This window comes from Heloderma suspectum, chromosome 4, assembly GCF_057233095.1.
Source record: "Heloderma suspectum isolate Gila_16-S chromosome 4, 16-S_ref, whole genome shotgun sequence".
NCBI lineage: Eukaryota > Metazoa > Chordata > Lepidosauria > Squamata > Helodermatidae > Heloderma > Heloderma suspectum.
In genome coordinates, this window is record NC_139461.1 from 34,650,492 (window position 1) to 34,677,848 (window position 27,357).

Below are 27,357 nucleotides of genomic sequence, written 5' to 3' on the forward strand. Positions count from 1 at the left end.
TTGCGGGGGGTGGGTGGGTGAAGAGCAGAGATTATGTTTTGCCAGCAAAAGCTTTGAAAAGGATTCTTGTTACGATGCTACCAAGAACAATATTTTTCACGAGAATTTCAAAGCTTGCCACCACCAAGAAGCTAGAGATGGGTGGGCATCCCGCCCCCATCCAGGTTCTCCAGGCACCTGCCCAGCCCCTACCCCTGCTTGTGCACACCTGGACCTGCGCTTGAGCTCCTTGACACTCACTGCCTCTTCAAGCTCCACAATCAACATTGGGGGGAGGGGGACGGAGAATGGTGATCGCAGAAATGTGCATATTTGCGTATACGCAAAATGGGGCTATGAATAGCCCATATACGCAAGGTTACAGGCGTTTGCTTGCCTGTAGTCTTGTGTATATGGGCAATTCACAGCTCCACTTTGTGTATACGCAAATATGTGCATTTTTGCGATCACCATTTCCCCCCCAAAAATGGCAATCGTGGAGCTCGACAAGGCCACCCGGGTGAGCGCAGGAGGCTCGGCGAGCGCGGGCAGTGGGTGAGTGGGGACAGTGGTTCAGAGAGCACAGCTCAGGGGTGTGGGCAGCAGGGGGTCCTGACAGGTTCCTGGATGGAACAGGTGCCCGTGCCATCCTTACAAGAGGCAGACCAGCAGAAGCCAAAGGGGCTATGCTTCCACCTGTGTGGCCAGCTTCCAATATGGATGCTCGAGGACAGTGCTTGCGCCAGGTTTTTGAGGGCCCTTGGGCAAGACACCCTCAATGGGCCCCCTCCCTCAGTGAGGCTACCTTCTCACCACCATGGTCACCAGCTGCTCTTGAATCTCAACTTTTTTCTCATCATGGCTATCCTTTGCTTAAAACCATAAGAATGTAAGAAGTGCCATGCTGGATGAGGCCAAGGGTCCATCTAGCCCAGCATTCTGTTCACACAGTGGCCAACCAGTTGCCCACAGGAAACCCACAAGCAGGACATGAATGCAACAACACCCTCGCATCCATGTTCCCCAGCATACGGCATACATAGGCATACTGCCTCTAATACTGGTGGTAGCATATAGCCACCAGGACTAGTAGCCATTGATAGCCTTTTCCTCCAGGAATTTGTCTAACCCCCTTTTAAAGCCATCCACATTGGTGGCCATCACTGAAGTCTTGTGGTAGCGAATTCCACAGTTTGACTATGTGCTGTGTGAAGAAGCTCTTCCTTTTATCTGACCTGGATCTCCCATCAATCAGCTTCTTGGGATGACCCCATTGCTTCTAGTATTATGTGAGAGGGAGAAAGATATCTCCCTATCTATTTCTCCATTCCATGCATAATTTGTACACCTCTATCATGTCTCCCCTTCCTTGACAGGCAGAGAGCCAGTGAGTGAGCAAGCAGGTTGTGGCATCCACAGCTCCCCCTTCTCATCACCACCATTGTCTGGGCCAGGGCCAGAGGAAGGTGAACAAGCAGGTCGCAGTGATGAAGAGAAGGAGCAACTCCAGAGGAGCAACTCCAACTCACATCCCAACCCTGCTGGGATGTGAGCCCACAGCAGCTGCCTGACCACACCCTTAATGCTGGCCCTGCTCAAGGATTTAGCTTAGCTCATATTTCGAAGTGAGTTTACCTGACCGGCACCTCCCACACCAAAGTGTGGATTGGAACACTGTTGTCCTTCCATTTTATTACTTCCACAATTTTTGCTCTTCTGAGCTAGAGCACTTTGAGTATAGGGCACGATCTGAGGGCATGTGATACAACAATGTTGCCGAAGCTAAGCAGGTCTGGGTCTGGTCAGTACCTAGATGAGAGACCACCTGGGAGCCCTCCTTATGCCCATTTGAGTTCCACGATGAGGAAAAGGCAGGATATAAATATATTAACCAAACAAGAAAGCTTACATCAGAGAGAAATTCAACTGATGCAGTTTTCACATTCCCTGCACTTCTGTGGCATCATTAGTTGCATTGCTTGTCATCTTGTCTTAGAACTGTTCAAGGCATCGAGATTCTGGCAAGAGGGGAAAAGTCAAACTGGAAGCAGGCAAAGTGAGACCTTTTTTATTGGGTCTTCATTAGGTCTTCCAGGTTGTGCTAGCTTTTGAGCTTTAGAGAGCAGCATTTCTTCAAGAAGAATGAAGAAGTGGGTAGCCGTGGCCCACCAGATGTTACTGGACTCCAATGACCATCAGCCCAAAAATCAGGTCGAAGCTTGTTTCGATTCACTCCCGTTGTCATTTCTGGCATGTTTTTCGGCTCATTCCAATGAGAAAACTGCACATTTTGAATGGGGAAAGTGTGGATTTCTGTACATATTTTCAAGAAGTGTGCTCTTTTCCGTCACAGGCTAAAATGTTAACATGTGTATGTTCTTTTGAAAAATGTGCATTTCAGAGTGTGTATTTTTGGGAAAATACACATTTTTCAAATGCAATTGCAAATTTGGGAATTTGGGAACACCACCCTGAAAAAAGTGTTCCTGCTCATGTTTGTGTTCAGGACTGAAAACAGGAGATGTTTGCATGATTTGTAAACAGCAACAAAATCCTCATACGTCCCTAATTAAAAGCCTTTTATGTGCACCCTAATGCAAAAGCACCCTCTTGTGCAATTCTGGCGGAAGTTCACTGTTAATCCCGGTGTTATAAATACTGGAAGCATTATTGTCGCAAGAACTACAGATGCCCCCGGCACTGGGAAAGTCTAACCAGTTTACTTATTGATATATGCTTTTGTGGGCTTTATTAAATTCATGAAGTGGTCTCCTACGTTGGAAGGTCCACATGGATAAGGAAAAACTGGACTACAAAAACTAACTGTCCCACTTGAGGTGTTAAATATGCCTTTCTTGCTATGCTAATTAATCAACAGCAGGAATCACTTTAGTGGTAATCCCACGGCTGATCTTATTTAACTGGGCAGAAGAAGGAGCTTCAAATGTTACCAAATCACTTATTTTGAATGTAACAATTGCTGCAAAAATGGTGTGGGCCTGCAAATGGAAAGATTCCCACCTTCCATCAACAAGGCAGTGGCTATTGAAGGGTCTGGAAATAGCAGAGATGGGTAAATTGACTGATACATAGAAGAAATGGTAGTGACGAAAGAACCAGGGTTGCTGAGGAACTGATCAGCTTCAGAGATTCCTGGAATTTGCATTATGGTAATGTAATACTCCATAGAAATCGATCTGAGTAAAACGAAAATCATATAATGTGATATGCTTGCTGGGAATGATGGGAGTTTTAGTCCAACACATCTAGAGAGCACCAGGTTGGGGAAGGCTGTTAGATGCCTGTGGCTTTAGCAAGCATGGCAACCACAGTTTATTGGCCAGAAATCTCGAGATGGGGAGCTCGTGAGCAGTGTTCAACCTGTTCTGGATGGGGCTGCACCCCCCCTAAAGGATCAAGTTCATAGCTTAGGGGGGCTTGTAGATCCAATTTTGTCGCTAGAGGCACAAGTGTCTTCTGTGTTTCAGAGCGTCTTTTACCAGCATAGGTCGGTACGCCAGCTACGACCCTACCCGGTCAGTGACAGTGTGACTTCAGTGATCCATACCCTGGTGGTAATCTCCTGATTGGATTACTGCACTGTGTTGCATGTGGGGCTGCCCTTGAAGACAGTGTGGAAAATTCAAAGCCAGCACAAAGTGTGGCAGCTACTGTACTGACCGAACTGGGTGTTATGACCATATTACACCAGTCCTGAACCATCTTCACTGGCTCCCAGTTTGTTTCCGGGCCCAATTCAAGGTGCTGGTGTTAAGCAGAAAAGCCCCTCAGAGCTTGGGGCCACAATATCTAAAGGACTCCTTCTTCCTACACATTCCTGTCTGTGCCCTGAGTTCATCATCTGAGGCCCTGCTCCAAGTACTCCGACATATTGATATTTGGTGCATGGCTGCTCGTGAGCAGGCCCTTCCTGTGGGGGCTGCCAAATTTTGGACTGCCCTCCCTAGAGAGGTCTGCCTGGAGTCTACTTCGTTGACTTTTCAACAACAGGCAAAGACATTTTTATTCTCCCCAGCTTTTTGAAATAATTTTAAACTGCTGACTTTTTTTTTTATAATATGTTGAATACTGTGTTTTAAAACGGGCTTTCTCCATGTTTTGGTTGCCCAGGTTTTTAAAATCTCATTTAGATTCTTCTGAATTATTGCTGACGCTTTAAAAGCAATTAGTTTAGGGCACAATCCTATGCATGTTTAGACAGAAAAAAGTCCTACAACTCCCAGCATTCCCCAGCCAGCCCTTAGGGTGCCATTCTATTAGTTCCACGCCCGATGCTTGTAAGCCTCTGAACGTGGAGGCTTATCAGCATCCTGGGTGGAGTGGAGTGACAGTTGCTGTCTAGGGGTGATAGGGTTGCTCCCTTTATGTGTTGTGCATTGGTTTTATTATTTTTGATATATCTATATCTATATCTTGCCCTGAGAGTTTTAGCTATAGGGCAACTCATACGCTGAATAAATAAGTAAATAATGAATAAGTAAATGAGATGACGATTGACAAGCATGAAAAAAATGAAACTGCAAGTGCTGTAGGAACTTTGCTTGAATCTATCTGATGACTAAGAACCTGGGACAGCTTTATAGTGCAGTCATTCTTCTTGGCCTTAAGGACACTTACGTTATCAAGATGCTTCAGAACCAGATTAAGTAGTCTGACTTACTTTGTTTCTGGAACCCAGCCAAAACAAGTGTCTTCTACTGTAAAGCGTATTCTTTAGAGGAACGTAATGCTTTTGCATTTAATAAATCCTCTTGTGTGTTTTTTCCCTATTGTTAGAATAGTTTGAATTCACTGAGCTAAGGAACTAGGAGTTGCCAACTCCGAAAGTGAAAGTGGCTGGGCCAATAGTAATGGTGGAACCTTTCCTATCTTTTTATTAAAAGTTACTCTTTTCTAATACATAAGGGTTTGAACCTCCTGAATCCAGCCTTCGTTACACTTCTTCACACTGCAGGGTGCTTTATCTAAGGAAATCCAGAAGAGGGCAGCATTGAGTCATTTCTGAATTGCAGAGTGGAAAGTATTTTTATCCCCCTTAACATTAAGTAGAAAGAGGAGTCCTGATGTACCAGACCAAAGATCTAGTTGATCTACCATCCTATCTTTTTCCCGCACCGACCAGTCACATACCCCTAGGAAACCCACCAGTTGAGCATGAAGGGAATCCTCCTACCCCACTGTTGCTGGGAGCTCTATTTAGATTGGTGGTGAGCAGAAAAGAGGTGTGGCCATCTGGAGAACCCCAGAGGGCTAGATGTGGTCCCCAGGACTGATATATACACCCCTGATTTAAGCCACTGGCCATTACTGGATCTTGTGGAACAGACTTCGCATCGCATGAAGCAGGACTTTCTTTTGCCCATTCTGGATCTACAACCAATCCATTTCACACGGTGACTCCAAGTGCTAGTATTATGCGTGAGAGAGAGAAAGGAAGAAATTCCCTGTCCACCCACTCAACACTATGCATGTGCGAGCAGGGCCTAATGGTTCAAGATGAATAGCTCTCCATCTCAGGCTTATCCCCCCTCCTTATTTATTTATTATTTATTATTGCATTTATACACCGCCTTTTTTCCTCTTGCAAGGAACCCAAGGTGGCGTACATAATCCTCCTCCTCCATTTTATCCTCACAACAACAGCCCTGTGAGGTGGGTTGGGCTGAGAGTGTGTGACTGGCCCAAAGTCACCCAGTGAGCTTCCATGGCCGAGTGGGGACTAGAACCCGGATCTCCCAGCTCCCAGTCCAAGACTCTTGCCACTGCACCACACTGGCCTTATTTCAACAACCTCACTTTCCAGCTACACGGACTCTTCCATAGGGAGATATCTTAGACCAATGGTAAAGGGCAGCTTTCTATGTAAGCCCCCTAGAGGTCACTGGGTTAGGTCACAGTCCTATGCATGTTTAGACAGAAAAAAGTCCTACAAGTCCCAGCACTCCCCAGCCAGCCATGCTAGGAGATGTGGGACTTTTTTTTCTGTCTAAACATGCATAGGGATGCGCCCTTAGTCACTCAGCGCCTGACCTAGACAGCTCTAGATGAGATGAGACCACTGGCATCTCTCCTTCCGTATTCCCTTGTGCTGGTCAGCTGTGAGGGAAGTGATATAGTGGAACCAGGGCCTGCAGGGATGTAGTGCCAGCATTTTTCAGTTAGCAGGGATGCTTAGGGATCTACGAGAATTTTGTTTCTGTTTGCAAATCGTTTGAACATGTCCCGTTCACAGACCCAAACGCAAACACAAGCAGGAGCATTTTTTTCTTTTAGAAAAGTTCACAAATTCCTGATTTTGCAATTGCATTAAAAAAATGTGTATTTTTTTTCTTTCAATGTGCATTTTGAAATGCACATTCCCCCCCCCCCATGCATTTTCATGATTTCTTCAGTGAGGGAAAGTGTGCACTTTTCCTGTTTGAGATACATGCTTTCCCCATTCAAACAAGGTGAAAAACAGGTCGAAAATGGGAGCAGGCCAAAAGGAGCATTGGAGTGATTTTCAGAGAATTTTTAGGCAAGCTCAAAAATGGGTGGTCCCCCCCATCCCTAGGGATGCTGATGTCATGTGCCACACACCCCTCAGAACTCCCTGATCCCTCTGAGCTTAGCTGCAATCCTCACAGTAGCTGGAAGGAAATGAATTTTCCCAGAAACAACGTATTGTATTTGGGGGGGTGGGGGGGTCTTGAATGGGCAATTAAGACCCATTGGATTTACCAAAGACCTGCTCCTGGTAGAGATCAAAACTGCTAGAACTGGCTTGTTGATATGGATCCACACAGCTGCCTGAATTTTTGGACTCTACCTGCGGGGGTGTGGCTATGGGGACTGTCATGATGAAAGCCCGCACTTCAAAATTGACCACTACACTACTGTAAAGGGGCGGGTTGGATAAGCACCCCTTTGCTGTAAAGATGGCTCGGCTTGCTCCCCAGGTAGCCCTACCCATGCTGTGCCAAATTAATTCCTTCACCAGATCAGCCAAATTCCCATAAGCTTCCCTAAGTCATTGCAGCTTGAAGTAGGAGAAAAAAATTGTGGGGACCCCCCCCCCCCGCAAATCCTACCCCAACTCAGGTTAACCCCATGCTGAACATTCCAGGCATGTGGGATCAGGAAGTGGTACTGCTCCAGAGACCCATTCTGCTAAGGATGGGGCAAAGCTTGCCATTTATTTACTTACTTACTTACTTACTTACTTACTTACTTACTTACATTAATATACTGCCTTATCTGGCAGAAAGCCATCAAGGTGGTATTCAACCTTTTGAAATAATAAAACCATATAACAATAAAAACAAGCATATTGAAATTGGTAAAAGCATTGAACTAATGTATTTTAAGAGGCTAAACTGATGCATCTTTATATCCTTTCTAAAGGCAAAGAGAGTGGGGGTGAATTGTAGTTCTCGAGGGAGTACATGCCACAGTTTGAGAGTGACACAGGAGGAAGCCCTTTTAGGTGTGCCTGACAAACAGCCCTCTGCAGGTAATGGTGCCCTCAAAAAAGCCTCTCCTATGGATCTTGCTACCTGAGCAGGTTCGTAACAAGACAGGCCGTCCCTTAGATAGCCTGGTCCTTAGCTTTTTAGGGCCTTGAAGGTTAACACTGGTATCTTGAACTGAGCCTGGAAAGCAATTGCCCTGGCCTTCAAGACAGACATAATATGATTCTGATTCTGTGCACCGGTGGGGAGCCTCACTGACCCATTTTGCACTAATTGTAGCTTCTGGATGCTCTTCAAGGGTAGCCCCATGTTGAGCTCATCACAACAGTCTAAACGTGCTGTAACTAAGGCATGGATAACTGTTGACAAGTCAGTCTGCATATGCACAATTACGCAGTTGGCACACCAAGCGTAATTGCGCATATGAATTCCTTGCCACAGCTGCCACTTGAAGATCCATGCAGAGTGTAGGATCAAGGAGCACTCCCAAGCTACAGACCTGATCCTTCTGGGAGAGCACAAGCCCTTCCAGAACAGGCTGAATCCCAATCCCCAAGTCCTGCCTCTACTGACCAACAACACCTCAATGTAATAATAAATAAATAAATAAAGCTTGTCTGGCTTTAACCTCGGTTTGTTCACCCACATCCAGCCTATTATCAAACCCAAGCAATGTTCAGGGGTTTTGACTGCTTCCTTGGTGTTAAGTGGCAAAGAGCAATATAGCCAGGTGTCATCAGGATATTGGCGGCACCTCACTCCAAAGCTCCAAATGACCTCTTCCAGTGCTTTCGGGTAGATATTAAACAACATGGGGGACAAGATAAAACCCTAAGGGCGTAAGAAGAGCCCCACTGGGTCAGACCAAGAGTCCATCTAGTCCAGCATTCTGTTCACATAGTGGCCAACCAGCTGTCGACCAGGAACCCACAAGCAGGACATGAGAGCAACAGCCCCCTCCCGCCCATGTTCCCCAGAGCATACTGCCTCTGGTACTGGAGGTAGCAGATAGCCATCAAGACAAGTAGCCATTGATAGCCTTCTCCTCCAGGAATTTGTCTACCCCCTCTCCCCTTCTAAAGCTATCCAAACACTGTGGGTCACCAGAAGTCAATGCCCATGGAGTCAAACAGTAATTCTTCAGCACCACCTTCTGGACATGGCCCAACAGAAAGGACTGGAAGCACTGCAAAACATCACCTCCAAGGACCAGGCCCACCAGATGGTCCAGAAGGATACCATGGTTAATGGTACTGAAAACCACTGAGAGGTCTGTGAGAACAAATAGGATTGCACTTCCCCCATCTAGTTCCCAGCGTATGTCATCCACCAAGGTGACCAAAGCAGTCTCAGTCAGGTATCCTGGCTGAAAGCTTGCCTGAAATGGATCTAGATAATCAGCTTCATCCAGATGCAGATGGATTCGCCTCTGCCTGCAGACACAGAGAGCAGGAGCACCATTCGGGGATTACATTCGTTTCAGGCCCACAATTAAATCCTTCTATCTGGTCCAAGACTATCAAGATTTTAGATCAGCCTTCTCCAACCTGATGCTCTCCAGATGTGTTGGACTGGGGGTGATGGGGCTGTGTCTAGCACATCTGGTTGGGGAGCCTGTTTTAGATGTTCTCAATTGTGCTAAAAACGTACCATATCACTTACATTTGATGGAAACTTCTTAGAGGTGAGATTTAATAGAGAGTAATAAGGCTGAAACCTTTACTGAAAAGCAAGATTCGTTGTTGTTGTTCAGTCGTTCAGTCGTGTCCGACTCTTCGTGACCCCATGGACCATAGCACGCCAGGCCTTCCTGTCCTGTGCTCTCTCCTGGAGCGTGCTCAAGTCCATATTCATTGCACAGATTACTTTGTCAATTATTGTAGCTATTAAACAATATGGGGGAGAAGATAAAACTATGTGGGACACCACAAGCCAACGACTGTGGCATCAAACAGTAATCCTCCAGCACCATCTTCTGGATACGGTCCAACAGAAAGGACTGGAACAACTGCAAAACAGCACCTTCAAGGACCAGCCCCACCAAATGGTCCAGAAGGATACCATGTCAGTGGTACTGAAAACCACTGAGAGGTCCAAGAGGGTTGTACTCCTCACATCTAGTTCCTGGTGTATGTCATCCAACAGGGTGACCAAAGCAGTTTCAGTTCCATAACCTGGCTGAAAGCCTGGCTGAAATGGGTCTAGATAATCAGCTTCATCCAGATGCATCTGGAGTTGCCTCCTCTTGCAGACACAGAGGGCAGGATTTCCTTTAAAGGAGTGCATTCATTTCAGGCCCACAAATAAACCCTTCTGTCTGGTCCAAGAGTATCAAGATTTTAGATCAGCCTTCCCCAACCTGGAGCTCTACAGATGTTTTGGACTGGAGAGGATGGGGCTGAATCCAGCACATCTGGTTGGGGAGCCTGTTTTAGATGTTCTCAGTTGTGCTAAAAACATACTGTATCACTTCCCTTTGATGGAAACTTCTTAGAGGTGAGATTTAATAGAGAGTAATAAGGTTGAAACTTGTACTGAGAAACAAGATTACTCTGTCAATTATAAATCAGGGACCAGGTAACCCGATCAGGCATTGCTAGCCCTCATCAGCTGATCCAGAGCAAGTGTAAAATTGGATGTATTGGTCATCCAAATGGACATTGATTTTCCAATAAGCTGATTTCAAAGCCAGCATCACACCCATGAGAGATTCCCTGAAGAAGAATGCTTTCTCGCTCAGGCCTGGCAGCTGCTCTCTGATTCTGTTTTACAAGAACTACCTGACTGTGAATCACTGTGGAAAACATTTGCTTGTTTCAGCTGCAATCCTGCAGCCTCTCACTCATGTTGTTGACAGCCATCCATGTTGCTGACAGATTTCAATGGCCCTAAGTCTGAATAAGCAGACGCACAACTGTTGGACTGGGATTCTCAGAATGCTTATGGGGGATAGCCCCATCAATCTCCACCGAGCCAGTGCTTGGGTTTTAAAGACTACAGCAGGGGTGTTGAACAGACCAATTCTGTCCCACCTGAAGTCTCGACCCAGCCCTCTGGGTGATGCTGCCTCCTTCCCCCAGCCCAGCCCTTTCCCCCCATTGCCAATTGTTCACTCATTTCCTGGCACTTATTTTATTTTTATTGGGGGGGGGGTTGTTCACCATTCCAAAAGGTCAAAACACCTCTCCTAAGTGTCATGCCTCCCTCGGACTCCTCCAAGGATGAAGGGGAATGGCAGGCTCCAGAACCAGGGGAAGGGACTAGCACAGAAGTAGCCTGAGCCCCTGAGCCCCCTGTGGAGGAGACATGCCCAGCCGCAGCTTCCCCAGAGGATTCAGAGGGCAAATTCCACTGACCCCAGCAGGGCGAAGGCAGCTTCATGTCAAAGAGTAACAAAGGAGAGCTTCTGTCCGTTTAAGACAGAGAGGCTCCTGGAGGCCAGAGGACTGATTGCCAGCAGCAGCTCCAGGACACTGCTGCTAAAAGCAGAAAGCAGAAAGGGACAAAGCTTCTGGAGAGCAACATCGTATCCACATGACAGATCTCATCAGCCTCGCCTTAGACCCTGTGCCTGAACCCCATCCTAGACTTGTGAATCCCTGGCGTTTTGACTCTGGACTTCTCAAAGGACTTCTCTCTGCCTCACCATCTCATCTTTGTTTGAACTGGTAAACTTCCCAGCTCTGGGCATCCCTACTCCTTTCCCAGCCTTGGGCAGGTTTATGACCCAGCTTACCGGCAAGTGATTTATTGCAGCCCTTGCATACCAGCTGCGGTCAGCCAGCAAGGACTGACACTTACATTTGTGAATTGTCCAGAGAACAAGGTGATTGGGTGGCCTTATATAGATATACCCAATACAGGAATAATTGTTCATAAGATAACTGCAAAAACAAGAACCATCAGCCCCACCTTGACCCTGAACCTGAACCTCAGCCTTGTTCCCGAATGCCTGTGTTTAGACCTCGGACTGGAAAATGGACTTCTCTCAGCCATGCTGTCTTGGATTTGTCAAACTGGTAAAGTCCCCCCCCCCCCAGCCTCTTCCTTTCCTAGCTCTGGACAGGTTTATGACCTGGCTTATCAGGCAGTGAGTTATTGTTGCTGTTTGCCACCGGCAAGGGCTGACACTCAAGCTCATTCACTGGCAGTGAGAGGTTTCAGCTCAGGTATCCTGGTGTTTGGGGCATTTTTCTTCTGTTGACCCCACCCTTTTACTTTTGGCACTGCCCCAAGCACTCCTCTGACATTAAATTCAGCCCTGAATTTAATGAAAGAGGTTCAAGACCCCTGGATTATGGCATCACTCACGTGATGAATAAAGTAGCTAAAACTGTTGATGAGGTGGGGAGACTAGAGTAAGTTCTAGGTAAGGGGCCGTCCTTTTCCACAGTTCTGTAAAAGTCTGGGTGCCTTCATGAAAACATTGATGACAAGGGGAAGCCTGCTAATGCTTTGTGGATGGGCAGAGTCCAGCATGAACAGAATGCTGGACTAGATGGACCCTTGGTCTGATCCAGCATGGCTCTTCTTATGTTCTCATTAGAGCTGTGCATAAATGGCCTCTCAAAATTCTCCAGCCTATTCAAGGGCAGAGAAACTGGGGGGGGGGGGATAACTTCACCAAATTTATCCTAGGGGAGGAGAAATTATCCAGGCATTTCTCACAGATAGGGCTCACTATTGGCAGGGGTTGTAGCATAGTTTCTTCCTTTTTTCCAAAGGGTTTTTGGTGAATTCCTTTTGGTGGTATTTTTGAGCTTACCTCAAATACCACTGTGAGGTGGCCAAGGGTGCTGTGTGTGTTTTCTCTCTCTATCACACATCTTTCCATTGCTCTGCAGCCTCCCAGGCCACCTGCATTTCCTGAACTGAAAAAGCCCCATGGGAGGAATTGCCTTATGACATCTTCCTCGTGACAGCTTTAACTGAAGTGCAGGAAGCAGAGGAGGCTACAGGCTGCCACAGAGTTTATTGTACAATGACAGATAGGACATTCATGGACACTCCTCAGCCACCTCATAAGTAAGGTAAGCACAAGAACCCCAGACCCAACCCTTGAGAATTTCTCCAGAAGTTCTCCTCCTTTGAATTTCTTTTCGAAAGCAATTCCTTTTCTATCAAATTGAATGAGAATGGTCGAAAAACATGTGGGAGAAATTTTCGGCACAGCACTAGTTCTTACGGAGTTTGCTCATTGTGTAGTCCAAAACCATCACCCTGCAAAATTAACCCAGAATTTCATTTATTCATTCATTTATTACTGTTCTACACTGCCCAATAGCTGAAGCTCTCTGGGCAGTTCTTCTGTTGCTCTTCACAGCCACAACGATGACCGCCATTTTGAACTTCTGCTATTAGGCTGCAGCAAAGTGCAGGAAGACAGGACAGAATTCCCATGTTGCCCGGGCATCCCTGCATCATAGGGCTTCTCATGCTGTGCTGGGCACAGCACAGAAGATCGGAGGAGTTGGCCAGTGGCTTAGGCCACACAGGGGATGCCTTCCCAACTTCCTGTGCTGCAGAGCACAGTTCCAGAAGAGAGGAAAGTGTTCCTGTGTTGGCTAGACAACAGGGCAATTCTCCTGACAAAATGGTGATGATCATTGTGGCTGTAAAAAGCCACAACAGAAATGAATTTGAAGGTAAATTGGGTTTATTTATTTAATATCTACGCCACCTGATAGCTGAAGCTCTATGGGCGGTTCACAAGAAATAAACACCATAATACAAGATAATAAAAACATAATATAAAATCCCAATATATAATATATAAAAACACAATATAAAAACATAAGACAAAATTTAAAACAATTTAAACAGCTAAAATATTTACAATAAGATACTGGACCTAACAGAAACAAGTGACATAGATGTCCCATCATATCTCATCAAATGCCTGGGAATAGAGGGCAGTCTGAACCTTAACCATAGTCAAAAAGATGACAGTGTTGGCACCAGGCTGACCTCAGTGGGGAGAGCTTTCCATAGTTGGGGACCACGACTGAGAAGGCCCTCTCATTTGTTGCCAGCCTCCCAGCCTCCCTCGGAGGAAGCACTCGGAGGAAGGCCTCTGATGTTGATTGTAGCCTCCAGGTAGGTTCAGGTTGGGAGAGGTGCTCTATTGGGAGGGATTTTGCACCCTTACCCATCTTCATCTCTGAAATTGCACGGTCTGACACATAACTGAAACTTGGTGAGATGACTCCCATGACTAGAACAGCAACTGAAGGATATAAGTTGTTCAAAAAGAACAGGAGGAACAGAAAGGGAGGTGGGGTTGCACTATATGTGAAAAATACATATCTCTGCACAGAAATACAGGAAGATTACCTTGGTAGCCTCATCGAGAGCATCTGGGTTAAAATAAATGGAGCAAAGAATAAAAGGAACCTGGTGGTCAGAGTCTACTGCCGGCCACCCAATCAAGGAGAAGATGAGGATGAAACTTTTGAAAAGCAAATAGCCAATGTTTCAAGGAAGCATGATGTAGTAGTAATGGGGGACTTCAATTTCCCTGATATTTGTTGGGGGACAAATTCTGCAAAACATGGCCTCTCCAGGAAATTCCTGACTTGTGTGGTGGATAACTTCCCCCTACAGAAATTAGAGGAAGGAACTAGAGGATTGGCTATCCTTCACTTGATCCTAACCAACAGAGATGACTTGGTGGATAAAGTAACAGTTAAGGGAACACTGGGGGAAAGTGACCATGTTATACTTGAGTTCTTGGCTCTAAAGGAAGCAAAAGCCGAATGTAGCCAAACACGTACCCTGGATTTTAGGAAAGCCAATTTTAATACACTCAGAACAATAATAAGTAAGGTCACATGACAAGCGAAGCGACTCTAATGAGGAAAGGAGTCCAAGATAGGTGGGAGTTTTAAAAAAAGGAAATTCTAAAGGCACAATTACAAACAATTCCAACAAGAAAAAAAGGCAGAAGACAACAGAAGAAGCCAATGTGGCTTCACAAAAAGCTTAGAGATGACCTGAAAACAAAAAAGGACACATATAGGAAGGGGAAGGAAGGCCAAGCAACAAAGGAAGAGTACAGGCAGGTAGCACAGAATTGCAGAGATGGCATCAGGAAGACTAAAGCGGAGAACGAGCTGAGGTTAGTGAAGGATGCTAAAAGCAACAAAAAGGCTTTCTTCAGATATGTGCATTGCAAAAGACAAAGGAAAGAAATGGTGGTCCAGCTATTAAATAAGGATGGCAAAATGATAACAGATGACAAGGAAAAGGAAGAAGTGATCAATTCCTACTTCGGCTCAGTCTTCTCCCAAAAGAGGGTCTATGACCCCACTGGCAAAGGCAAAGTACAGGCTGAAGGGGCAGGACTGCAGCTTGAGAGCGATAGGCATGTGGTCAAGGAACACCTAATTACTTTGAATGAGTTCAAATCTCCAGGGCCAGGTGAACTGCATCCTAGAGGAATAAAGGAACTGGCAGAAGAACTCTCAGAGCCACTGTCAATTATCTTTGAGAAATCATGGAGGACAGGTGAAGTGCCAGATGATTGGAGGAGGGCTAACATTGTCCCTATCTTCAAAAAGTGCAAAAAGGGGGAACCTGGGAACTACAGACCAGTCAGTCTGACATCAATCCCTGGGAAAATTCTGGAGCAGATCATAAAGTAATCCATCTGTAAGCACCTTGAAAACAATGCAGTGATTACTCGAAGCCAACATGGATTTGTCAAGAACAAATCCTGCCAGACTAATCTGATCTCATTTTTTGATCAGGTAACCTCCCTCGTGGACATGGGAATGCTGTGGACATAATATAGCTCAACTTCAGCAAAGCTTTCAACAAAGTGCCCCATGATATCCTGATGAGCAAACTAGCTCAAAGTGGCCTAGATGAAACAACGATCTGGTGGATCCACAGTTGGCTACAGAATCGGACTCAAAGAGTGCTAATCAGTGGGATCTTCTCAAACTGGGGAGAGGTAACGAGCGGGGTACCGCAGGGCTCAGTCCTGGGCCCAGTGCTCTTCAACATTTGTATTAATGACTTGGAGGAGGAGGTGCAGGGAATGCTGATCAATTTTGCAGATGACACGAAACTGGGTGGGATAGCTAATACCTTGTAAGACAGAAACAAAATTTAAGGTGATCTTGATAGACTGGAGTGCTGGGCAGAAAACATCAGAATGAAATTTAATAGGGATAAATGCCAGGTTCTGCACCTAGGGAAAAAAAACCAAATGCATAGTTACTCTGCTTCGACTCGGTTCTGAATCCGAAGCGAGATTCGGATATCCGGATCACTCGGTTTGGGCGTTTTCCCATTGATTTGCATGGGGAAACACAAATGGCCATAACTTTTTCAGTTTTCATGATAAATACATGAAATCTGGAGTCCTCCGTGCCCCGTGGAGGGGATCTCACCTGCCAAATTTCAGACAGTTTGTCCCAGCCTTTTTTGTGCTAGGTGCAGCTGAAATTTGATTTTTTTCCCCCACAAAAACTCTCAAAGCGAAGAGCTAAACCTCTCAGCCCCACGTCGCCACCTCCTCCTGCATGCTCTGCTGTCTGTGGCTGAATTTCCACGACAACAGAAGGAGAAGCTAATGGAGGAGCTCTGGATTTTTAAAAAGGAATCAGCTGTGCTGCAATGTGGCCCATGCAGGGCTCCACAAGCAGCAAAAAATGCTTCACGGAACATACTTCCTGGTGGGGGTGGGGGTTGGATGAACATCATCTGACTGGCAGGGGCTGCTCAACCAATAAGAGAGGCTTCCCCCCTTCTACTCCCTTTCTCCTTTCCCCTGAAAGATCAGATGCACCTGCTTTTCAGGAGCAAGCCTCATGGAACACACTTATGCTTGTGCTGGGAAAGAGAGCAGTAAATACAAAGACAGACACCAGCCTCCATTTTAACCCACAGGATCCCTATAATGAAGGGTCAAAGTTTCTTCTGAAGGCAATAAACCAAACAAAGGAGAATCAGAGCCTTGAGATCACACTGTGCCTTGTCAATTGAGGGGGTAAATTGCTGGTAGAAACACCCCCAAGGACTGCTAGCCCTCTCCTGCTCGTGAGAAGACAGCTAGTGAGTGGTGGGGATGTGCCCCATGCCTTCTCCTCCTCCTGCCTGGGTGATTCACAGTGCTTTATGCACATAAGTCTATGTGCACACATAGACTTATATGTAAAAAGTGCTGTGAATCACCCATATACTCAAGAGTCACGGCGCTTTTTGCGTATAAGTCTATGTGCACATAGACTTCCAAACACCATGTTTTTTTAAAACATGTAGATTGCGGCAGAGGTGGAGGGACTGGCAAGTGGAGCAGGGGCTGGGGGGTGGGGCATCTGGAGAACCCGGACGGGGTGGGTTCTCACATCCCTAAGTAGCACCACCAGAACGATCTCTGTCTCTGAAACACAGCCGTTTTCCCCCAGTTATTCAGCCTTCCCCCCTCCTCCACCACTGTCACTGACTGGAGATTGCTGGGTTACATTCAGCCCTGATTTGGCAACTAGCGTTTCCATTCGCTAAAGCTCCCTCCCTCCTCCTCCTCCCTCCTCCTCAACCCCTCGCTAAACTTTCCCAAGTTGATACTTTTGGTGCCAGGCTGTCTGGGTTGCTCAGAACAAATCACCAAGTTGGACAAGGTGCTTTGTATAAAAGCTGCTTCGCTTCGGGGTGCCTCATTGCTATTCTGCTCCACCTTGTATCACGGGGAGGCACCTCGAAGCAGACTACGTCGACTTGTTATTTGGGCTTCGGACCGAGGTGGCACACAGCCCTACTGTACGCCTTACTCCAGACAAATCAATCACAGCAATTTGAAGCATAGGGGAAAGAACCTGTTATACCCAGTTTTAAAACGTTTGAGGCTCTTTAGCTTAGAAAAAAGAGGGATCACGATAGAGATGTACAAAATTATGCATAGCATGGAGAAAATGGACAGGGAGACACTTTTCCTCCTCTCTCATAATACTAGAACCTGGGGTCATTCCATGGAGCTGAATAGTGGGAGATTCAGAACAGATGAAAGGAAGCACTTCTTCAGACAATGCGTAATTAAACTGTGAAATTTGCTACCACAAGGTGCAGTGAGACCCACCAACTTGGACAATTCACCATCTGCGCACCACTGTCACCACTGCCTGAGATATATCCAGTACTGGCTACATGCATATGGGATGTTCTGCCGAGTAAGAGCCTTCCAATGTTGACACCTGCCAGATGGACTGGCTGCAGAGGTGAGAATTTTACAGTCATTGCAGCGTGTGCAGCCTGAAGCATGATTACTCCTCAGTCCCACTTTGATTCGTGGACTTGGGGTTGGATCCAGGATCTGCCTTCCACAGGAAGAAGGGCCTTCCACTAGAGTTAGTGCTCGGCTGGTGGAAGGTCCCTCCACCCTATTTTTGGAGATCCCCCTGCCCCTCCACAGCTCACTCCATTCAGCAGGGTCTCCTGACTCTCAGCCTAGCATTTTCAGGGGGCTGGAGAGGCTGTCATGGGCAGGAGGGGGCAAGGAAGTCCACTTCTGTCAGCACAGTTGATCCAGCGTAAATCTGGATCCAAATCATGCATTGCATCCAATGTTAGTCCACCTTTAAGTGCCATTCATGTCAATGAGTCTACTCTAAGTAGGACTGACATTGGACACAACCCCTTACTTTGAAGCATATTTGCCTGGATTGCAGTCTTAAACCTGACTCAGTATGGTTTATTAACAGATAACAAAATATTATAAAATCAATCAATGCTACAAATTTAGAAAGGAAGTTACCTTGTCCAATGTTCAGAATTTCTGCAGTGTTGGATTCTTCAGAGAGTTGAAATAGCGAACATTTCTAGTGATTATTAATACAAGATTTGAATGTTCCTGTTGATGGTTTTATTTGCATTTCAGTGGCAGAAGAAAGTGGATAACAATAGAAAACACTTCTCACGGGGTTAATAGGCCTGAGTCACACAAGCTGAAGCCATTTGATAATTTATGCTGGCAGATAACTCTGGTATTTCCTCTTGGCTTGCAGTGAATGACAATGTGGCCACAAGTGAAGAAATGAGTTGTGGCCACATAAGATCTGTGCTTATCCTTGAGATTTATCTAACAGTGATTTCCTTTTCATTTAGCAGAACAGTGGGATATTTGTTGGGCCTGTTCCATTTCAAGATTGGCTACCATCATTGCTTGCAAAGAAATCAAATTCACGTCATTTCTAAGAACGATGATAATCCTGCAACATGGGGCCAGCCCTGTCATTAGGCAGGGAGAGGCAGCTGCAACATGCTGAGGTATGTGGGGAGGTAGTGGGATTTCAAAATAAATTCTAAAGCACCCTGAGAGTGAGGCAGGAAAACAAAAGCCTCTTTCATAGGAGAAGAAACCTTTCAGGAAATTGCAGGACAGATTCTGAACCAGCATTAACTCCATCTCTTCCCAAGAGCTGGAGACAATACTGCCCTACAGCCACTACAGGGCTTGCAGGGAAGAGGTACTTTTATAAGCATCTACATTAGAGACAAGATGTATCTACAGTTGCCCCTCAGGGACATAATATTTGAAACACCCCAGGAAAAGTTCTGAGATTTTTCTTTTTCTTTCCCTGCTAGAAAGAGAAGGCCACTTTGCAGAATTTTCTCCAAATTTTCTTTATTTTTTTTTTGGTGCATGTGTGTGTGGTGACCAACTTTTCCTTACCCACAATGCCCCAGAACAACACTAGGTAGGTCACCTCCCCCCACCTGACCCCGACGCACACACAATGGCCCCATCTACATGGCACCGCTTTGGCCCCCCTCCCCGTCGCAACTGCGCAGCAATGTGGCTTCAAATCACCATGCCTGCGATACACTGGCGATGTACTGCGTGCTTCCCTAAGAGACTCACCGTGCTCTTTTGGGGGGGGGCATTACACTGAAATGTGCAGCTGTGCAGTCTCATGAGTGTGGGGGTGCGATACTTCAGTGGCTGTTTTCTATATCAGGGGCTCTGCTGTGTCTTTCTGACCCTGTTTTAGGTAAAAATTGGGTATTTTTAGGTAAAAATTGGCTCCTTCATTTCCGCACCATCAGTTTGTCAGTTCCCCAGCCTGAGACTCTCACGATGATCCGCACTCACAAGTGCTCCGAAATGGTGGCTGGAACGATGTTGTTCCTCCCTCAAGACCCCCCCCCCTCCAGCCCTTGGGTACTGAGTCCAAAAGCAACCGTTGCAAAGATACAAAGCTGCAAAAATGTGCGACAGTGTGATTAAATAAATGAAAACGCCCCTCTTTGCCTCTGTAACTGCACAGCTGTGAAGAGATGGGGGAGCAAAGGGGTGTCACAGAGTGACACAGGCACTATGCATGCCCACAACACGCCCACTGCAAAATGCAAAGTTGGTTCGGGGAAGGAACAGGTGGCCCGGAACCGCGAGGGAACCCACGGCAAACCCCAAAAATCACAGTAAAGCGACTCCTTGGAACTCTGCTTTTTCTGGGCGAAAACCACAGACGGCTGCAAAGTCGTGACTACGTCATCTATCATGAGGGACCTTGACTCGCACCCACCCCAGAGTAAAAGCCCGGTGTAGATGGGGCCCAGGTTAGAGAACAATGCTAGATATGGGCATTGTGAAGGATGAAAAATGGTGACCAGGCCGCCAACACAGTTGCTGCTATTGCCCCTTGTTGTGGCAGCACACACAAAACAAAAGCCCCTAAGAAAAAGAAAGAAACTGTGCTACAACCACTGCTAACATCCTCGAGAAACCGTTGGAGAATTTCTCCTTTCCCTGGAGGCTTTGGTGAACTAGGCCCCCCAATTTCTCTGCCCACAAATAAGGTGGAGAATTTCAAGAGGACATTTGTACACAGCTCATAGCAGGGGTTATTTTGTTTATTTATGTCTTAGGACAGACTAGTGAGATCTGACCTGCAGTTTGGGCACTACTGCTTTAAACAGATACCCTTGTAAAAACCAACGAATCAACCAATCCCACACCTCCTCTATTATGACACATTTTTAGCAACTTTATGGAGTTTTGGTGTTTGATGGTTCCCACCACATTTGGTTGGCTTGGGATGTTGTTGTTTCTAATGGGGGGTGATCACTTTGTCAATTGATTTAAAACAACAACCCTGTATTATAAATGCATAAAGGAAGGAAAAAAGAATTGTACACATCCCCAGTTAAAAATTAAAACCACAGGAGGATTTTTAACTGTGCCAAGGTTGCTCAGTGCTGATTAGCAATGACCATTAAGCAATCATTTATGGATTTGCTGCGAGTGTTCATAGATACTAATGGGTTTTAGAATTCCTCTGGAATCCTCAAAGGTCAAAGGAAGAAAATGAAGTACGAAGTGATAAAAAATGGATTAGGTGACTAATGGACAGGTTGTATATAGAACGGTTCCAGAACAAAACACTACATTTTTGCCATTCAGGCTGAAGCAAAACACACACACACAACTTTGGGAATTCTGTTCTGACTCTTTTGCCTAGGGAAAAACAACCCTGGGATTTGCAAAGATATTATTTTAAAGTGCCAGTTTTATCTTATCACACTGACATATCTGTACAGCCTATATCTGTATCATTCACTGACTACCAGGCTGAACGTAAGACTTTTTAAAAACATGAACCAGCCATGAACCAGAGCCTGATGAGCTTCAGTTGAACTCTGGGCAAACTGGAGCTGCCCTGTTCACATTCATGTTGGGGAATTATTTATGCATGCAAACCTTTTTGCTAATTTAACCTTAAACCCAAAGGGCTGCCCAGACAGGCAGCTTCTACAATGTTTCTAGGAGGTGATCAGACTTCGGTGAGTTGTCAGTGGAAAGGAGTTCCACCAGTGAACCTGCCAGGGGCTCTGAGACTGACCTCTCTAGCCTGTCATGAAGAACCATCAGATGGACAGTTACCCAGGACAGGACCTTTTCACGGTGGCCCCACATCCTTTGAACTCCTGCCCACCAGCAGGTGCATATCGCTGCCTCATTGGTGCCTTCTGAGCAAATTTTTTTTGTTCCTCCTAGCTTTTTCTTGGTAGTTTCTATGCTGGCTTCATGTTTTCGCTGCTGTTATTTTAGCTGTTAATTTAATGGTTTGCTTTTTTTTAAGTGTTTGCTATGTTGTATTTATTAATTGTTGTAAGCTGCCTTGTAAGGGTTTATACCGTAAAGGATGGACTATAAATATATAATCTATAAAGGAGGATGTTTGTCTGTCTGTCTGTCCGTCTTTCAGCACCATAGCTCCAAGACCATGAAACCTAGAAATCTGAAACTTGGCATGCATACTAAGGGGACCCTAGGGATGTGCACCTCAGAATTATTTGTTTTTTATGACACAGTAGTTAATTTTAATAAATGTAAATGTGTCTGTGTGTTTGAGGCATGCAGTACCAACTTCAGTCAACAGGTGGCACACTTTCCTAACCAGTCATACAGTCATACAGGTTGCAGTCTAACTTTGCAGTCATACAGTTTGAAGCTGGGGGGTGGGAAGTCCAAGAGACAGAGTTATACAGCTGCCCTTCCCCCCACCCCTGCTGTGGGGCAGCCCCCCTCAGGAGAATGGAGTGGGCACTGCTTCAGGGTGCTATAGGGAGGCACCCTGAGAGGGTTCATGCCTAGGGGTGCTAGCAGGCTTTGCTGTATCAAACTAAGAGCTATTCCAACCCGTGTGAAGCTGGGTCTGTTCGATAGTATATTAATAGTAATAGACTGTGGTGCAGCCACCAAGAATGCCTTTCTTCAGGGCCTTGCTCTCTGAACCTGATCCACAGATGGAACCATGACAAAGGGTCTCACAGTGGGTCCCCACAATCTGAGAACTGCCTGTTCTCACATGAACTTGTCCATGGCTGTCATCATCAGAGACCCTGATCACTGAAGGTAGGAGCAGTTAGATAAGGGGGACATGATAGGACTGTATAAAACTATGCAGAAATGGAGAGGGAGAAGTTTTTCTCCTTCTCTTATTACACTAGAACCCAGGGTCATCCAGTGACGTGAATGGTCGGGGACTGAGGACAAGTAAAAGGAAGTCCTTCTTCACAGAGCACATAGTTAAACTATGGAATTCGGTGCCAAAAGATGTAGTAATGGCCACCAACTTGGACAGTTTTAAAAGGGGGTTAGAAACATTCGCGGAGAATGGGACTAAAATTGACTACTAGGGCATTTCTACACCAGCCTAACATCCTACACTTAAAACAGGCCTTTCTGCTTCCATTTTAAATGCAGGATCACGACAACTCCCTTTCTCACCCACTTCCTTCCCCTCCCCTCCCCTCCCCTTCCCCCCTCCTTCTCCTCCACTCCCCTTCCCCCCTCCTTCTCCTGGTATCTGAGTCTTCCATTATCTTTCATTGATCTCGCTCCTCTTCTTGCCGTTTTAACGCTTTTCATGGAGGAAACTCAAGCAGAACACAATGGGGTGATTTGATAGCTCATTATCTGCAATCTTTTTAAAAACAGAACAAGGGCATTTAGTGCAGGAGACACCCTGGAGTGCCACCGTGTCATGTAAAGCGCCCGCAAACTTCCGTGAAGGAGCCATCTCCATCACAGGATAAAAGCTCCGTGTGAAGAAAGCCCTGGTCATAAGGGCTATTTATTACCTCCAGACTCAGAAGCAGTATGTCTCTGAATACCAGTTCTTAGGGGATGCAAGTGGGAGGGTGCTACTGCTCCCATGAACAACTTGTGGGCTTCACATTTGCATCTGGTTGGCAACTGGGGGAAAGCGTGCTGGTCGAGAGAAGTCTTTGATCTCATCCAGCACAGCTCTCCTTATGTCCTTAAATATGATGGTTACCAAGGACAGGGGTTATCCCACAATAGAACCAAGCCTCTGGAACACCCTCCTTTGAGTCCCTTTGCTGCTGGCTTTCTGGCGGCAAGTAAATACCATTTGGGGGGGGGCAACCCCCAACTGCTATATTGGGGATTATGTTGCATGCTGCTAGTTGTTTTGTGTGTGTGTGTGTGTGTGTGGTTTTTATTGCCGATTTAAAAACATTATTTTATGTTTTTCACGTGTTTTTGGTGTTCTGTGTTGTGAGATGCCTTGAAGTGTGTTGGCACAATATATGCATATTTTAATAAATAAATGAAGACTGTTGCTGTTATTGTTGTTGTTGCTTCCGCCAAACAATTCCTTTCACTACATTTCTGTGCTTGGATCCTAATCCATTCTCTTCTACTGATTCAAAGAAAACTGAAAGGCATGCGAGGGTATGAGCATCTGAGTTGTAATTAATTAAAAATGTGAACTTTAATGTGGATGGCATCAGTGCTTCAACCTTCAGAGTATTTGTTTTTGGAAAGGAGAATCAGCGATGTCTGTATTCTTTTACATGCGTGACTGGTGTCTCTGTTATGTGGTGTTGTTTTGTTTCTAAATAATAAGACCTGAAACTTGTAAAAGTTGAAAGGATTCTATCTGTAATGATAATCTTTAAGGTGCATGCCCTGTTTTCACAGCTTTCTAGATCAAAGGCTTTTCCTGAAATATTGAATTATCAGGCTGATAAATCAGATTCACTTCATTTTTTATGAACATTAGTGCTGCCATCAATTTGGAGCTTATGGTGCTAATGGTTTTACAGGAATGTTAATAGTTCTTCATAATGCCCAGAGAAGCAATACTGAAGCCTCTTAAAAGACTGTAACTGCACTCCTGTTGCATGTTTACTCAAAAGTAAGTCCCACTCAGTTAAATGGGTCTTACGCCCAAGTCCGTATGCATAGCTTTGCAGCCTGTTAGGTATAAATGGCTACTGGTTTACCATGTTATAAATGATGCATTTGAAGTCAATTTCAACCCAGTCAAATTCAGGGGATGTAAAACACATTTGCAAATCAGAGGTTTTCATATTTGTATACATCGCTGCACTGGCACAACTTATTTATTTATAAAGCGTGTGTGTTAAAATATTTTAATCCCATTTCTCTATCTATAACAGACTTTCAATGAGGCTCATAATCATATACAGAAAAACAAACAAACAAATACATTCATGGCACAGCAGCCCACAAAACAAAAAATAAACACACGATCAATAAAACATAATACAATGATATAGCAGAGTGAGATAAAAAAATCAGGTAGAGTGGCTACTTGTGAATCGCCCCCCAAAAAGGATAAAAGAGGGTGCCAATGTACATAAAATTTGCATAGCCTAATTTATATGTATAGATGCAAATTTTGAAAGAATTATTAGAATTGAAATAGAAATACAGTACATCTCACCACAGTCAGTGTGGAAGACTGTAAGCAGGTAACCTGTGGGCTTTGCTCGGTCTGCAGTCCAGGTGCTTTTGATGGGCAACTTTGAGGCCCAGCTCTTCCTTCGGATGGTCCTTCATCTGATGGTACCCTTATCGGAGGACAGCCCTCTGGCAGTTGATCAAGCAGAGAACTGCCCTCTGCAGAAGAGGACACCTGGCCACTCTGCCACACAAACACACACATACTCACACCATTAAAGAAAAGCCAGAGGTCTTTTAATCAGTATCCAGGTCAAATACACACTGATCGCAAAGTGTTTCCACCAAGCATCGTACAGTAAACTGAGAGGAGGCCAGACAAACCGCCCTGGGCAACAGGTGCCAAACAGCTCCTCAACACCATGAGAAGCAGCAAGCTAGACACGGCAGGCCCTCTTGCACAGTATCCCACGGCGTCATTCTGCAAACCCAAATGGTGCTAGTGGAGCTCTGCTGAATCTTTCCACTGTGCAAACGGTTGCCCATTACGCTTGCACAACCATTGTGCAAGCAATTGCACAACCGGTTACACAACTGTTTGCACAACCAGCTGCACAAGAGTTATGTGCAGCCAGTTGCACAGCTGGTTTCACAACCACACTTGCACAAACGGAACTTCGGTTGGATTCTTCTCTTGCACATAGTTCAGAACCTAGTTTCCGCTAGCACAACATCATTTGCACTAATGGAATGACACACTTGGATACTGTCCCTTGATTCCCTTTTCCTTGGTCTGATAAAAACTTGTGTGAAACTGCATTTAGCAAACCCACTTGAGTAAATCTGTTAACTACATGTTAACAAAGGAAAAATACACTTCCTTTACATGTACACACACACGTATGTACAGAGAGAGAGAGAGAGATAGAGAGATTGTGCCTTTAAAATCGGAGAAAATCTTCAAAGCTTAAGCGTCCACCTTTCATCCCAGAATGCTAAAACATATAATGATCTTGCAATCCCCCTTCAAAGTGAATCTGTTCTCCTCATTAAATATAAAGGACAGAGAAGAGCATCTGATCATAAATTCAACATGGAATGCTTAGGTCATTCTCCATATAGAACATATAAAACCTCTTTTACCAAAGCAAAAAAAAAGGAGCTAACATTAAGCAACGGGCCTGTTATAATAAATCTTTTGAGTCCCGATTCAGGGAAGAGGAAAGAAGAGTTGGTTCCTGGAACAAAGGAATGTCCAGACGGAATGTCCAGACTTTGAAGACGTACCCATTTTTGGCAATGCTGACTGCACTCAAACCTCCCAATGTTCTTAAGCATGAACAGATCTGGTCATCAGATTATGTGGAAAGGGAACCCCAATAAGAGATCAAACATTGTCATTTTTGTTTTGTTTTTTAATCTACATTTAGTATAATAATGCTAGTTGTACACAATTCTTGAATCATTTTCTGTATGTACCTCTTTCTTAATGGCATTTATTTTCATGGAGAAGAAACCAGTCATTCCTCTAGTCATTAGAGTGACTGGATGGCACAAATGAGGACAGGACTCCTCCTGTTATTTTTAACAGTTGCATTAAAAAAGGAATTACAGCAGGTGCAGATTTCTTTAGCCCATTCATGATTTCTGAAATGTGCTATTCTATTCTATGTTTAATAGCAGAACCTCATTTGCTTTTGAACCTAAGTGCACAATCCTATGCATTTGTAGACACAAAAGGTCCTAAAACTCTCAGCAACCCCCAGACAGGCTGGTTGGGGCATACTGGGAGTTTTAGGACTGTTTTCTACCTAAACATGCATAGGATTGCACCCTTAGACACCCTAAAAGGCATTCCACTCAAATTCTCACACCTATATACATGCTCTAATGAGACTCAGTTAAATTACAACCTATTTATTTATTATTATATTAATATCCTGCCTTTTCCCCTCTTGCAAGGAACCCAGGACACCTTACATAGCTCTCCTCCTCTCCATTTTATCCTCACAACAAGGTAGATTAGGTTGAGAGTCAATGATTGGCCCAAAGTCACCCAGTGGCCTTCATGGCTGAGTTGGGATTAGAACCTGGATTTCCTGAGCCACAGTCCAATACTCTAACCACTATACCACACTGGCAGTGCATTGATTTGTGTGGTCATATTTGAAATATTATGTACAGTTCTACCCCTCCCATTACAAAAAGCACATTATAGAACAGGAAAAGGTGCCAAAAAACAAACAAACCACAACCAATCAAAATGATCAGGGGGTGGCAACACTTGCCAATGAAAAAAAGGCTAGAAATGGACAAATCTGTTAATTTCAGTTTCCTCATTTTTCCAGTCTTAAGCTTATTCTGTCCCATTTCTGCATCAGTCTGCGACTTTTAAAAAGAAGCCCACACAAAGATCCATATAAAATTTTCATACAGAAGCAGCCAGTCCTTCAGATATTCTGGCCCCAATCCATCTAGGGCTTTGTAGATAAGAACCAGCACCTTGAATTGGGCTTGGAAACACAATGGCTGCTGGTGCAAGTACTTTAAACACTGTGTAATGTGGTCCTTATAACACACACCAAACAATAGTCCAGCTGCAGCCTTTGCAGCAGCTGAAATTTCTGAACACTCTTCAAGGGCAGCCCCATGTAGAGCATGTTGAAGAAGAAGAAGAAGAAGAACAACAACAACGGAACAATGTGCGCTCCAGAACTTGAGAGAGGG

General features: G+C 45.2%; 1 pseudogene; it reads left to right on the forward strand.

Moving 5' to 3' along the window:
• The first annotated feature begins 466 nt into the window (after positions 1-466).
• The window catches only part of LOC146346691 (carnitine O-palmitoyltransferase 2, mitochondrial-like), a 45,007-nt pseudogene continuing 18,116 nt past the window's right edge, over positions 467-27,357 (forward strand).